Source organism: Triticum urartu, chromosome 2A (genome assembly GCF_056163025.1).
Source record: "Triticum urartu cultivar PI428250 chromosome 2A, HENAU_Tu73, whole genome shotgun sequence".
Lineage (NCBI taxonomy): Eukaryota > Viridiplantae > Streptophyta > Magnoliopsida > Poales > Poaceae > Triticum > Triticum urartu.
Genome location: NC_141874.1, coordinates 360,115,523 through 360,129,992, shown reverse-complemented (window position 1 = coordinate 360,129,992; position 14,470 = coordinate 360,115,523).

Here is a 14,470-nt window from a genome sequence, read left to right as displayed (position 1 = left end):
AGCAATTCATTAAACTTGTTATCGAGCTTTGTTTCGAACGCCTTCTCAATGCCATCTATCTTCTCCATGGCCTCTTCAAATCTGTTTATCACATCTTGCACCTGTACACTCATCATTTGCTGAAACGTATCATGAAGCTCCTTGTTCGTCAAGTTCTCCCAGTCAGTCTCGTCGGGTTGTGATCCTGGCATGGTTAGCAGCAATAGAAACACACAAGAAGATGATCCTACAGACTACTAACAAGTGGTGGTGGTGGCGGGTGTCACAAATCCGTCAAGCAAATCTCAAATTCTTACCAGTTCTTACCCAGCAGCAGGCGGTGATCGGCAACCGTTGTAGTCAAAACTCTCAAAAGCTTGGATAGGGCGATTGCCAGGGAGAGTCAAACGCACGACGTAGATGTATGTGGAGCTGGGAAGGCTTATAATATGGTAGCAAAAGGGGTCAGCAATAATCAAGTCAGATATGCAAAGTTGAATAAACGCTCAACGACGATACTGTGCTGGTCCTAGGCTAGACCGTACTAGAGACGCGAGCCTAGAACACTAACAAAATCACGGCGCTGCACGTAAACAAGGGAGGAGCACACTCTGAAAAAAATTCACTTTTTTGCACTTTTTCGCTCTTTTTTTGCTCCACAACAAATTTTTTCCAAAAAGTCTACAAATGGTCTAAAAACTGCCTAGCCAGAATTTTCCAGACTTAGTTTTTTTTGAGTTTGGAACTATTTTTCTTTTGTGGATGGCTCAGAAGTTGGGGAATCCTACTCTGTCACGACTCGGAGTATCGCGTGCTCTGGAAATCGAAAACAAAGCAACAATTATTGGACTCGGACTAGGACTGGTGGCGGAGATGAAACTGGTGGAATCTCGGACTGGTGGCGGCGATGAATCTGGTGGAAATCGGACTGGTGGCGGATATATGTTGCAGGTGGACTCGGATTAGCGTGATGGCGGCGGATATATGGTGGCGTATATGGACTCGGATTGGTGGTGAATATGTGGTGGTGAATATGGCAACGACGATGAAGTTGGTGTGGTGGTGGTATATGGCAGCAGCGATGATGATGATGCGGTGGTGATATATGGCAGCGGCGACGTGACAACCTGTGAACAGAACTCGAAACTCTAAAGGACTAGACGCTAAGACCAGCAACTTGACATGACGATGCAACCGCAAATTCAACAAAGCAAATACAGAAAAGATTATGCAAAGGCTCAGATTGGTTCGGACAGGATGAACTAACCCTAATTTTTTTGGCTTTTTCGTGGACTATAGGTATGAAGAACAGACTCGATCTAAACTACGAAAAGCTGTAAAATCTCACCGAGCAACCTGGAACTCTGATACCACTTGATAGAGGCAAAGGTGTCCCGTATTTCGATGAGATGGTGGCTATCGTTTTGGAGAAAGTCGACTTTCACGATCCGACTACGAACGTGCGAGGACGTCGCGCCTTAGCAATCGCTAAACCAACTCCGAGATGTTATTGACCACGTCGGAGCATGATCAACCTGACCCCGAAGGTTTATTTCCTGCAGGCAAACGAAGAACAAGCAAGAAACTGAGATTGCAATCTGGGTATTGCGAATATAAGATGAAAGCTTTATTGATCAAGGTGGGGTTCTGTGATGCCTTTGTCTGGTCGTTGAACACAAATGAAGTACGTGAAGTTGCAGCTATGGCGAACTTTAATCTAAACAAAATCCAAAGTCTAAACGATGCCCTAAGGGTTGTATATATGGAGGAGAGAGGGGGAATTTTGTAGCCCTTGGTGGAGGGGTCCGAAACCAACCCTAACTCTTGTTTCCCCACACATACAGACTCTAAAAATAGCCTATACTTAAGTACTTCAAAAATACATGGGCCTGGCCCAATAATAAGGTGACATAGCACCTAAAATAGCCTCTGAATGAAATTTATGAAGTGGCATCTTGTATATTTCGTCCAAGGCTTCATGCACTCCTTATGGTGGCTTCAAAGTCCTGAAATCATCACTTGTAACTCCGTTCTTGATCCCCTTGCCCATGCCATCATCTCCATGCTTGAACTTGTTCCAAGGTTCATCTTTCTTGTCCAAGCTATGCCCTTCATTTGTAAGCAAAACAAATGTATCCAATTTAGGCAGCATCATATTCTCATGAACATTACAATCGTTACCAAGAAACGAAAGTACCTGATAATTCAATTGGCGTGTGCGAGCTCTAGTAATTGGTCCAGTATATATAGCAGCAGGGGCTGTGGGTGTAACAATGGTATTGATGTCCTCATCAAAAGGGGTTGTCAATCCCTTCACAATTATTTGCAAAGTGAGATCTGATATAGATGGATACACGGTAAAGTAATGTTTTTGGTATTTTTGGTTTATGGAACGGAAAGTAAAAGATTGCAAAAAAGTAAATAAGAAACTAAAAGTGTAGATCAGAAACTTATATCATGGAAAATAGACCCGGGGCCATAGGTTTCACTAGAGGCTTCTCTCAAGATATAAATTATTAAGGTGGATGAACAAATTATTTCCGACCAATTGGTAGAAAAGTGCAAAGTTATGACGATATCTACGGCAATGATCTCTACTCCTAATCTCTACTCCTAATATCTGAGTTGGTGAATAACATTCACGGTTTATTTTCGCTGGGTTTTTTCGTCACCTCCCCCACCCCACCCCATCCCACGCAGCCCCATCGATCCCATCTATCGTTTCCGCCGCCGCCGCCGCGAAAAAACTCCATCGATCCCCATCCTTCCTTGCCCACTCCCATCGATCATTGCCACCGCCGCCGCCGCCGTCCGAGGAGGAGACGTCGCCGCTGCCGCTGCAAGGTATGGCGGTTTGAATCCCGCCCCGCCTCTGCAAGGCAGGGCGGTTTCAATCCCGCCGTCGCCAAACTCTGGGAAGAACCGCCGCCAAGTCTCCAGGGCAGGGCAGTTTCAAACCATGTCGACGAACTCCGACATGCGTCATCCGGTTTTAATGGACAGGTTCTAGCAAAAAATGCCCCGCTACAAGGAAACCGAGTGGGAAGGGTGTGTTGTAGGGTGGAGTTCTTATGTTGGAACAACGTGTTGGAGATAACATGGCGAATTGTCCGTACAACTACATTTCTTCCCCACATATGAGTTCGATTTGGGGGAGTGTAACGCCCTCGATGCGGCTATATCTCCCACGTGTCGAAGCACGACTTAGAGGCATAACCGCATTGAAAGCAATGTCGTAAGTGAGGTAATCTTCACACAACCCATGTAATACATAAGGGAAAGAGATACATAGTTGGCTTACAATCGCCACTTCACACAATACATAAATAAAGCATTACATCATCCAGATACAAACAAGGTCCGACTACGGAACCAAAATAAAAGAAGACTACCCCAAATGCTACACAGATCCCCGATCGACCCCAACTGGGCTCCACTACTGATCAACTAGAACGAAACAAAACAAAGGACAAGATCTTCATCGAGCTTCTCCTGAGCTTGGTTGTGTCACCTGCTTGGTAACATCAGCACCTGCAAACTGGTTTTGGAAGTATCTGTGAGCCACGGGGACTCAGCAATCTCACACCCTCGCGATCAAGACTATTTAAGCTTATGGGTAAGGTAAAGGTATGAGGTGGAGCTGCAGCAAGCGACTAGCATATATGGTGGCTAACATACGCAAATGAGAGCGAGAAGAGAAGGCAAAGCACGTTCGAGAAAGTATGATCAAGAAGTGATCCTAAAGCAACCTACGTCAAGCATAACTCCAACACCGTGTTCACTTCCCGGACTCCGCCGGAAAGAGACCATCACGGTTACACACGCGGTTGATGCATTTTAATTGAGTTAAGGTTCAAGTTATCTACAACCGGACATTAACAAATTCCCATCTGCCCATAACCGCGGGCACGGCTTTCGAAAGTTCAAATCCCTGCAGGGGTGTCCCAACTTAGCCCATCACAAGCTCTCACGGTCAACGAAGGAATAGACCTCCTCCCGAGACATTCCGATCAGACTCGGTATCCCGGTTCTACAAGACATCCTCGACAATGGTAAAACAAGTCCAGCAACACCGCCCGAATGTGCCGACAAATCCCGATAGGAGCTGCACATATCTCGTTCTCAGGGCACACTCAGATGAGCAGTCCGTACAACTAAAACCAGCCCTCGAGTTTCCCTGAGGTGGCGCTGCAAGGGGCTCTAGTTTGGACCAACACTCAGAGGAGCACTGGCCCGGGGGGGTTAAAATAATGATGACCCTCAGGAGCGCGACTCCCAAGGGAAAAAAAGGCTAGGTGGCAAATGGTAAAACCAAAGTTGGGCATTGCTGGAGGAGTTTTATTCAAAGAGAACTGTCAAGGGGTTCCCATTATAACCCAACCGCGTAAGGAACGCAAAATCCGGGAACATAACACCGATATGACGGAAACTAGGGCGGCAAGAGTGGAACACAACACCAGGCATAAGGCCGAGCCTTCCACCCTTTACCAAGTATATAGATGCATTAATTTAATAAGATATATTGTGATATCCCAACATATAAACATGTTCCAACAAGGAACAACATAGCCATGTTCCAACAAGGAACAAACTTCAAACTTCACCTGCAACTAACAACGCTATAAGAGGGGCTGAGCAAAGCGGTAACATAGCCAATCAACGGTTTGCTAGGACAAGGTGGGTTAGAGGCTTGGTTCAACAATATAGGAGGCATGATAAGCAAGTGGTAGGTATTGCAACATAGGCATAGCAAAAGAGCGAGCATCTAGCAAGCAAAGATAGAAGTGATTTCGAGGGTATGGTCATCTTGCCTGAGATCCCGCACGGAAGAAGAACGAGTCCATGAAGAAGACAAACGGACGTAGACGAACAGGTCCTCACAATCACGACGTAATCGGAACCAATCCGAAGAAGCAACACCGGAAAGAAAGCAAACAATATAGTAAACAACCACGACATGAACATGGCATGATGCACGATCAAGTATGATGCATGTCCGGTTTAATGAAGCATGGCATGGCAAAATGCACAAACAAAACTACAAATTAAGTGGAGCACAATATGCAACGAGTTGCATATTGACGAAATACCACATGACTTATTTAGTTCTCTCCCATTTAAACTACTCAACAAAATTAAATGTTGTTTAAACATGGCAAGAGGCGGAGCATAAGTAAACTAAACATTTAGGCAAGTTTTAAATGAGGCCGGAAATAACCAACAACAATTCCGGTAAATCCCCATATGCATTTAGCAAATTAATGCAAACAACAATTTAAACCATCTTAATGTTGTTAACATGATGCGGATGACATGTTCAAGTTTAAGCAAGTTTTTATGAAAATGTTGACAAGAGCATTATGAAGCATTTGTCATCGTGGCGGAAACGAAAAAGGGGTGCCACGGCAACGATAACGAAAACGGTGCCATGGCAGCGTTCCGGTTCCGGTAACTCGATTGAGATACCGATGCAAAGGAGAAGTGTGCGGATGCGTGCAAAAGATGGTGGGGCGCTCCCGGATTCCGGGTGTCCCACGAGTTGGCGACAAGGAAAACGAGTGACACTTTGGACACGGTGCAAACACGAGCATCTCAAACATCGCAAGCATACGTTCATGGGCGTCGTCTCGGGGTTATACCTTCGAAGTGTGCAAACGGGACGGTTCTCATGATCTTGGCGGTGGTAGTCGTTCACGTTCTTAGTTGCACAATTTTCCGTAGATGTTCGGGATCACGATGAGGGACTTGACGTCCATGGAGGCTTCGAGGGTCGACGGTAGTGGCACTTGGGTCGTCGGCGACGGTAGTCGTTCTATGCATCGGGCGTTAAGGTACTTGCTGAGGTACTTGCCGTTCTTGTGTAGACGAACTTGGCGCATCCGAAGGGGTACTTGACGCGTTCGAGGGTACTCATGTCATGGTACTTGGCAAATTCCTTGGAGAAGGTGCTTGATGGTCCGGGTACAGGTCTTGGCGTGTCGTTCTTGTCGATCCAAAACCCGGCGAGAACAATGGACCTCAGGTGGGCAGCAGCAAGGAGGCGATGGCGCACACACTGGACATGGGGCAGGGCGAGGAGAAGGCGCACGGCTCGGTGACGAGGAGAACCAGCGGTTCCAGGGGATGGAGGTGACGATGCTGGGGTGTGGGAGGCCGCTACCAGCACGGACGAGGCAAGGAGGAGGAGGCGCTGGCCTTGCCGAGGCCAGCAGCAGGCCACGTCGGGACAGGAGGCCGACGAAGTCCCAGGGCGGCGCAGCCATGGCAGGTCCTGACGGATTCGGACGGGGGCGACACTTGGCGGCGGAGGGCGACGCGAGGCAGAGGAGGAGCAAGGCGGCGGCAACTCAGAGCTCGGGGATGAGGCATGGAGGTCGAGGTCGCCGGCGGAGTTTGCGAGGTGGCGCTCGGCGTCCCTGTCGATGCGGCAGCTTGGAGAGCTCGGGACGACTCCCGCGGAGGAGCAGAGAGGATCAGGTCGAGGGGATGCAGCGAGAAAGGCCGCGGCGACCGGAGGAGAAGGACGAGGGGATCGGGCGCGGGCGCTGGGGATCGCTGGGAGAGGGACTGCTGCGAGCGAGAAAGAGAGATCGAGGGGAGATGGGGATCGGGATGCGTGCGCGTGCAACGCTCTCCTGGCGGCGCTATGAAGCACGAAGGAGGAGGAGGGGATCGGGCCTAGGTGGCTCGGGCGCCTAGGGTTGGAGGAGTTAGATGGGCCGGTTGGGCCTAGAAGGCCGACCTAGGCTGGGCTCTTTCTCTCTCTCACTCTCTCTCTCTTCTCTCTAAGCATAAAACAAAATTAGGGAAGAAACTAAAAGAGGGAGGGGGTTAGGGAAAGAATTAGCGCACGAGGGTAATATTTCTGGACTCACAAAAATGTGAGGAATTTAAATAAAATGGCAAGAGAATTTTTGGAGAACAATAGATTCGCACATGTTGAATTTAATTCAACATGTTTGAATTTTGAAACCCATTCGAAAGGACTCTAAATGGGCTGAGACTTTTAGAGGAGCCTCGATAAAAGAGATGAGAAATATTGGCAAGGTTTGAAGGTCAAACTCGAAGAGGAATAGACATGGAAAATATTTTGCATGTGTGTCATGGGTGATTCCGAAAATGGAATATTTAATATAGCTCCCTAAAATATTGGGAGGACATGTTATAAAGAGAAATCACCACGTGAATTCCCTCGGTTTAAATGGATCAAAGGTCCATGCCATTTATTTAGTTGAGTTAAGAAAAGAAATGACATGATGGCATGATGACATGATGCAATGCACATGATGCAAAGATGAAATGCAATGGACCAAACAAATCACACGACGAAACCCGGAAACCCTGGAAGGCAACTGAAGCTCCAGACTTGGGGCGTTACAGGGAGCCTAGACGGTTGAATTTGGGGAGTCTGTTGGGCACCCATTTGAACATGGCCGAACGTATGAGGGAGAAATGAGCTTCAACTTGTTTACTATTGTACAAAAAATATTTGCTGCTAATAATGAGACAAGTTATTATTTGTAAATGCAATATTCTTTCTTGTATACATAATTATAGATTGAACGAAATATAAGCCAAAGTTGAATCTCAAGCCTTAATTTACACTAAAAAATAATATAGGTTTAATATATGTCTAGAATAGGATATTTTCCTTTAGAATCTACTAGATGAGGTGGTTGTTATCAACATCCTTGTGAAAGTTTGCATGATCTTAGCACGAACCAACTCACAATGCTATCTCGAGCAATGCTTTATTCACTTGAGTATCTTTTCTTAGGAAAACACTAGGTTAAAAGCCTACTGCAAAAAATTAGATGCAAAGTTATTATAATTTCCATTTATGATCATGAACGATCTTACCGAATGACTGTTCTCATGGCCTTCAAAGAAGAGATATACTAGACGTTGAGTGCAGTTGGAGGCGCCTTAGTCCTTCTGAGCCAAGAAAAATAGATGGGGCATGTCCAAGCTATGAATAGTAGATGGGAAAATGTTAAAATATTTTATGTTGCCATGGTTCTTAATGGTTAGGTATGTGTCGCAACCTGTATGGTTTCAAGTGCCTAATTTCATGTGTAATGGTTTGCCAGGGAATTGCAAAATGCAATCAAGTGTCTGGTTGTAGAATCGTGGAATAAGGGAACAAAATCCTGCATGTGTTCTCTTTAATTAATAGAAAATAAAAATAGATATGCTTTCATAGGATGATTGGTCTTAAGCATAAAAAGGCATCCATGTGCCACCTATCATTTGTAATGCACAATAACGAGTTCTATGTTTTTGTACCACTTCCTTTGTTTCTACGTTAGATCTGATAGTATATGTTAGTGAATTACATTTTATCAAAATAGATTACAAGTGAAGAGGATTTCAATTATTTTTTGTATGTTATTGGCTATCTTTTGTATACATGTGACATTTGATATGCAATCAGTAACAACCAATCCACAATGAATAGGAAGACATAGTAATGTTAAGAATAACCCAATATCAACAAAAGAATGTTCTTAATTTTTTTAAGGCCCGTGGCAACGCACGGGCACTCTACTAGTCATGAATATAGGCATCACGTCTGTGTCAAGTAGACCGAAACGATTTTGCATCTACTACTATTACTTCACACGTCGACCGACTCCTGCCTACATCTAGATTATTAAGTTCATAAAAACAAAGTAATGCATTAAGTAAGATGGCATGATGTAGCGGGATTAACTCAAGCAATATGATGAAAACCCCATCTTATTATCCTCGATGGCAACAATACAATATGTGTCAGTTCCCCTTCTGTCACTAGGATCGAGCACCGCAAGATTGAACCCAAAGCTAAGCACTTCTCCCATTGCAAGAAAAATCAATCTAGTTGGCCAAACCAAATCGATAGTTCAAAGAGACTTGCAAAGATATCAAATCATGCATAAAAGAATTCAAAGGAGATTCAAATAATATTCATAGATAAGCTGATCATAAATCCACAATTCATCGGATCTCGGCAAACACACCGCAAAAGAGTATTACATCGTATAGATCTCCAAGAACATCGAGGAGAACATGGTATTGAGAATCAAAGAGAAAGAAGAAGCCATCTAGCTACTAGCTATGGACCCATAGGTCTGTAGTAAACTACTCACGCTACATTGAAGAGGCAATGGTGTTGATGTAGAAGCCCTCCGTGATCGAATTCCCCTCCGGCAGGATACCAGAAAAGGCCCCAAGATGGGATCTCACGGGTACAGAAGGTTGCGGTGGTGGAAAAGTGGTTCCGTGGCTCCCCTAGAAGTTTTCGGGGTTAAGAGTATATATATAGGAGGAAGATCTAGGTCAGGAGTCCACCAAGGGGCCCACAAGGTTGGAGGGCGCGCCCTCCACCCTTGTGGCCGCCTCGTGGCTCTTCTGACTTGCACTCCAAGTCTCCTGGGTGTCTTCTGGTCCAAGAAAAATCATCGTAAAAGTTTTATTCTGTTTGGACTCCGTTTGGTATTCGTTTTCTGCGAAACTCTAAAACAAGGAAAAACAAAAACTGGCAGTGGGCTCTAGGTTAATAGGTTAGTCCCAAAAATCATATAAAATAGCATATTAATGCATATAAAACATCCAAAACAAATAATATAATAGCATGAAACAATCAAAAATTAGAGATACGTTGGAGACGTATCAATCGTCATACCTTGTTTTTTCCATTCAAATGTTGTTCTTGTGTTTCAGACATCCAAAAGGAAGAGGGTGATTGCAGAACCTGAAGGAGTACAAGCAAAGTCCTTGAAAAAGGTGGTCCTACCGGAGGAATCACATGGCACCCGATGTATATTGGCGATAGAACCAGCGCCGCAAAACCTAGGATATCACAACTATGTTGGTCGCTGCTTTGCTCTTGTGAGTACCTATTGTCCTATCGTTGTCCTTACATTCATACCTGGTGGATTATGTGACATCATTGTGCATTATAGCTTGCTTATCCATTATTCGCTCCAAATTATCAGATCAATATTAATGCTTAAATTAATGTAGAATAAACCCAATGCTTATGAAGAAATTTAGTTCTGCATTGCTCTTGTAAGTATTTGTTGTCCTTCATCACTATACTTATATTTGTCAACTAGTTCTTCATGTACACTTTGCAGCTTATTTTCCCTTGTCCTCCATTTTTCTACACATCAGATCTACATTTACTCTTGCCAAAATATTGAATAAAACCAATGTTACTGAAGAAGTTTAGCTCCGCATTGCTCTTGTTAGTGCCTTCTGCCTGTATGCTGTATTTACATTTGTACTTTGCATCTTAAGTTAAATAATCGCCATTTGTTCCTATATTTCCACATCTATATTACTCTTAACAAAATGTAGAATAAAGGCAATACTCTTGAAGAAGAGTGTGCGGTAAACTTCTTGAATCCCCCCCATCAATATGGACAAGGCCTTTATAGAGCATGTCTTCACTACTAATGTAAGTTTGTCCTCCTCGAGCCTTCAAACTTTGTTGTGTGTATTTGGATAGCTATGAGTGCAAATGATGTTTATTTTTGTCATCTGCATCAAATTGCTTGTTCAAAGTTTATAAAGTAGAAATACATAAACATAAGTTTGTCCTTCTCAATTTCAGTCTTTAGTTGTACAACCTAGTTCCTTATTCGTACCATGTAAATTAAACTAAACATAGCAAGTTATCTTCTTTAGCACTATGTGTATGCTTGTGTTCTTGATCTGTAATCCAGTGGTGTGGTGAAACTACCAACAACAGCACAATGTCATATCCCGTTATGTCTCAACTATGAACAATGCCATATTATATTAATGTTATTTAAATCGTATCTCTTTATTTATCAATCTAAAATGGTATAAATTGACAGTACACTCACCATTCATGCTTATACGTTGTTTAGAACTACATCTATGATTGTGTTCTTGATCTGTAATCCAGTTGTCTGGTGAAGCTGGCCGCTCCTGCACAATGTCATTTCCTGCCGTCTTAACTATGAACAATGCCTATTATGTTAATGCTTTTTTTAACTGTGTCTCTTTATTTCTGACAAAGAAATGAGATGAATTGACAGCGCTGATGCTTATACGTGCAGAACCTGTTATCTACCTACTTGTTTCTCTTTCAGGGTGACAACACTGCCGCTAGGAAGAACTGCCACAATGATAGTGAGACGAACCCGTTGTTTGTCCCTCTAACACATATTCTAGAGGAGAAGGCAACACATCTTGAGGGTAGGGATACAACCATGAATTCACATCTTGATGTAGTGTCAAACTTACTCAGTGACACAAGCTCGATGAAGTCGCCGCCTGAATATGTTCAACTTCTTCAGTCTGAAATTCAAGCAGAAATACATGCTTCCGCTCAAATCTGATTGGAACTCCAATCTCTATGTAAGATTAACCGTAAGTACAAGACGTTTATTGATGCTATGCAGCTTAAGTTGGTGGATATGAGCGCCAAAGAAGCAGTCTCATCAGGTTGCTAAGCTGCTTGTGCTGGAGCTCCTGGGCCGGACTAACCTTTCTTGAACTGTGCTGAAGTGTTGTCGGTTCCGTCTATTATTTTGTCCGCCTGTTAACTTCCATTGGTGGCGACCTGCCCAGTTTATGTAATCTGTTGTCTGGTTGTCCTTTATTATCACTGGCGGCAAACTTTTATGCCCAGGGGATGTAATATGCTGTAATTTCTTTGTTGTATAGTCTAGGTTTATTATTCGTCACGATGTTGTAATTTATTTGTTGTTTCTGCTGTCGTCGCTATGAGAAAAGGTTGTCATCTTCGATCGGTGTGCAATGAGTAATAATTTATGTACTAAAATTGGTTGGTCGCCAATCGCTAGTACGGGCCGAACCGTGGGCCTATAATCATCTTGGTTCATTAGTTTGGTCTAGTCTTAATTTGGCCCACTATTAGTTTCAGGCCTTTAAAAGGCCGAGTAAACCGCTTGCCTTAAGTGGGCTCGAAAATTAAATAGGCTTTTAATAGATTGAGAACTAGATTCAACCCTAATTGTGGCGAACAAATCATGGGCCAATAGCGTGATGTAATATAAATCAGCCCATTATTGGCCCATTCAGGTGACATGCCATTAACAGGGTGAAATATTTTTGGGCCTTGGTTGACCCAATTACATGACGGGCGGGAAGTAGGCCGGATGTATAACGGGCCTAAATTAGGCCCAACACTCTCAAGGGCCTTTAACGGGCCGATAGGTAGTTTGGGCTAGAATGTATCCATGAAGACTATGGGCCGTTAAGAGACCAAAAGTAACTACGGACCATAATTAGGCCCAGGTGCAACTCGGGCCTTTAAATGGCCAAAAGTGAAATCGGGCCGAAAGAGGCCCATATGTAGACAGGGCCGCTGACGGGCCGAAACTAGTATTGGACCGAACTGTTAAACGGGCCATTAAGAGGCCGAAGAGCAAATCAGGCCGCCAATGGACCCAATGGCACAACAGCCATTAAAAGGGTCGTATCTGTTATGGGCTGTAATTTGGCCCAAGAAATAAAAGTCAATTGACGGGTTGGATCGGGTGTGGACCGTAATTTGGCCCAAACTATTGCAGACTGTTAACGGGCTGGATCTGACATGGGCCGTAAACTGGCCCAGAATATTGCAGTCATTTAACGGCCCGTATTTGATGTGGGCTATAATTTGGTATAGAAAATGTTAGGTTGTTAACGGGCCGGCCCATTAGATCTGATGCAATCTTGTGGGCCTGTTCCTGGGCCGGCTTTTAGACCTATATGGGCCTCTATTGGGTCGTCCCACGTGTCAACGTTTCATTGGCGATTCTTGTCAAATGGATGGTTGACATCTGTCCCAACACTGAGCCGACACGTGGTTCGTCGGCGAATGAGAATTTTACACGTGGAAAATCGCCATTGGTCTGGGTTGTTAACGGTTTATTGGATCCAAACCGAAACCCAATAGCTTAACGGCGACCCATTACGGTGGATGCCACGTGTCGGTCACCCTTGACGAAAGCAGTTCTATGACGCGCGATTTATCATCATGAAAGTGGACACTTCCGTGATGATAATTTTGGTAATGGCATGGAACACTTCTACGACAACACAGGTATGACTATCTTTATTCTGTCATAAAATCATCATGGATGTACATGCATGACAGAAAACGTGACCTACCATGACAAACACGTAACATCACGGAAGTGTATTTTTTTGTAGTGAGGATCCATGATCCGCCGGCGCGAGGACTCGGGTAGGAGGTGGCGACAACACCTGGACTGGCGCCGCTATAGCACCAAGGGCGGTAGGGGGCTCCGGAGCCCTCAAACTCCCCGCGGGTGCGTCAGGGACTGGTGAGGGAGTCCTGGATTAGGGGGTGTCCGGATAGCCGGACTATACCTTCGGCCGGACTCCTGGACTATGAAGATACAAGATTGAAGACTTCGTCCCGTGTTCGGAAGGGACTTTCCTTGGCGTGGAAGGCAAGCTTGGCGATACGGATATGTAGATCTCCTACCATTGTAACCGACTCTGTGTAACCCTAACCCTCTCCGGTGTCTATATAAACCGGAGAGTTTTAGTCCGTAGGACAGACAACAATCATACCATAGGCTAGCTTCTAGGGTTTAGCCTCTCTGATCTCATGGTAGATCTACTCTTGTACTACCCATATCATCAATATTAATCAAGCAAGACGTAGGGTTTTACCTCCATCAAGAGGGCCCGAACCTGGGTAAAACATCGTGTCCCCTGCCTCCTGTTACCATCCGACCTAGACGCACAGTTCGGGACCCCCTACCCGAGATCCGCCGGTTTTGACACCGACATTGGTGCTTTCATTGAGAGTTCCTCTGTGTCGTCACTTTTAGGCCCGATGGCTCCTCCGATCATCAACGATGATGCGATCCAGGGTGAGACTTTTCTCCCTGGACAGATCTTCGTATTTGGTGGCTTTACACTGCGGGTCAATTCGCTTGGCCATCTGGAGCAGATCGAAGGCTACGCCCCTGGCCGTCAGGTCAGATTTGGAAGTTTAAACTACACCGCGGACCTCCGCGGAGACTTGATCTTCGACGGATTCGAGCCACAGCCAAGCGCGCCGCACTATCACGATGGGCATGATCTAGCTCTGTCGCCGAACAGTGCCCTGGAGGCCGCACCCGCATCATCTCCGACCCTTAATTCGGAGCCAACTGCGCCAATCGAGGATGGGTGGTTGGACACCGCCTCGGGGGCTGCAATCTCTACGGCAATCGAGCCGAACACCAGCCCTATTCTCTGCGAAGCCCGTGACTCCAAGGAGCCGGACTCCTCTCCAGACTCCGAGCCCTCCGCGCCCCTACCGATCGAACCCGATTGGGCGCCGATCATGGAGTTCACCGCCGCGGACATCTTTCAGCACTCGCCCTTCGGCGATATTCTGAATTCACTAAAGTCTCTCTCTTTATCAGGAGAGCCCTGGCCGGACTATGGTCAACAAGGTTGGGATGCGGATGATGAAGAAATTCAAAGCCCACCCACCACCCAGTTCGTAGCC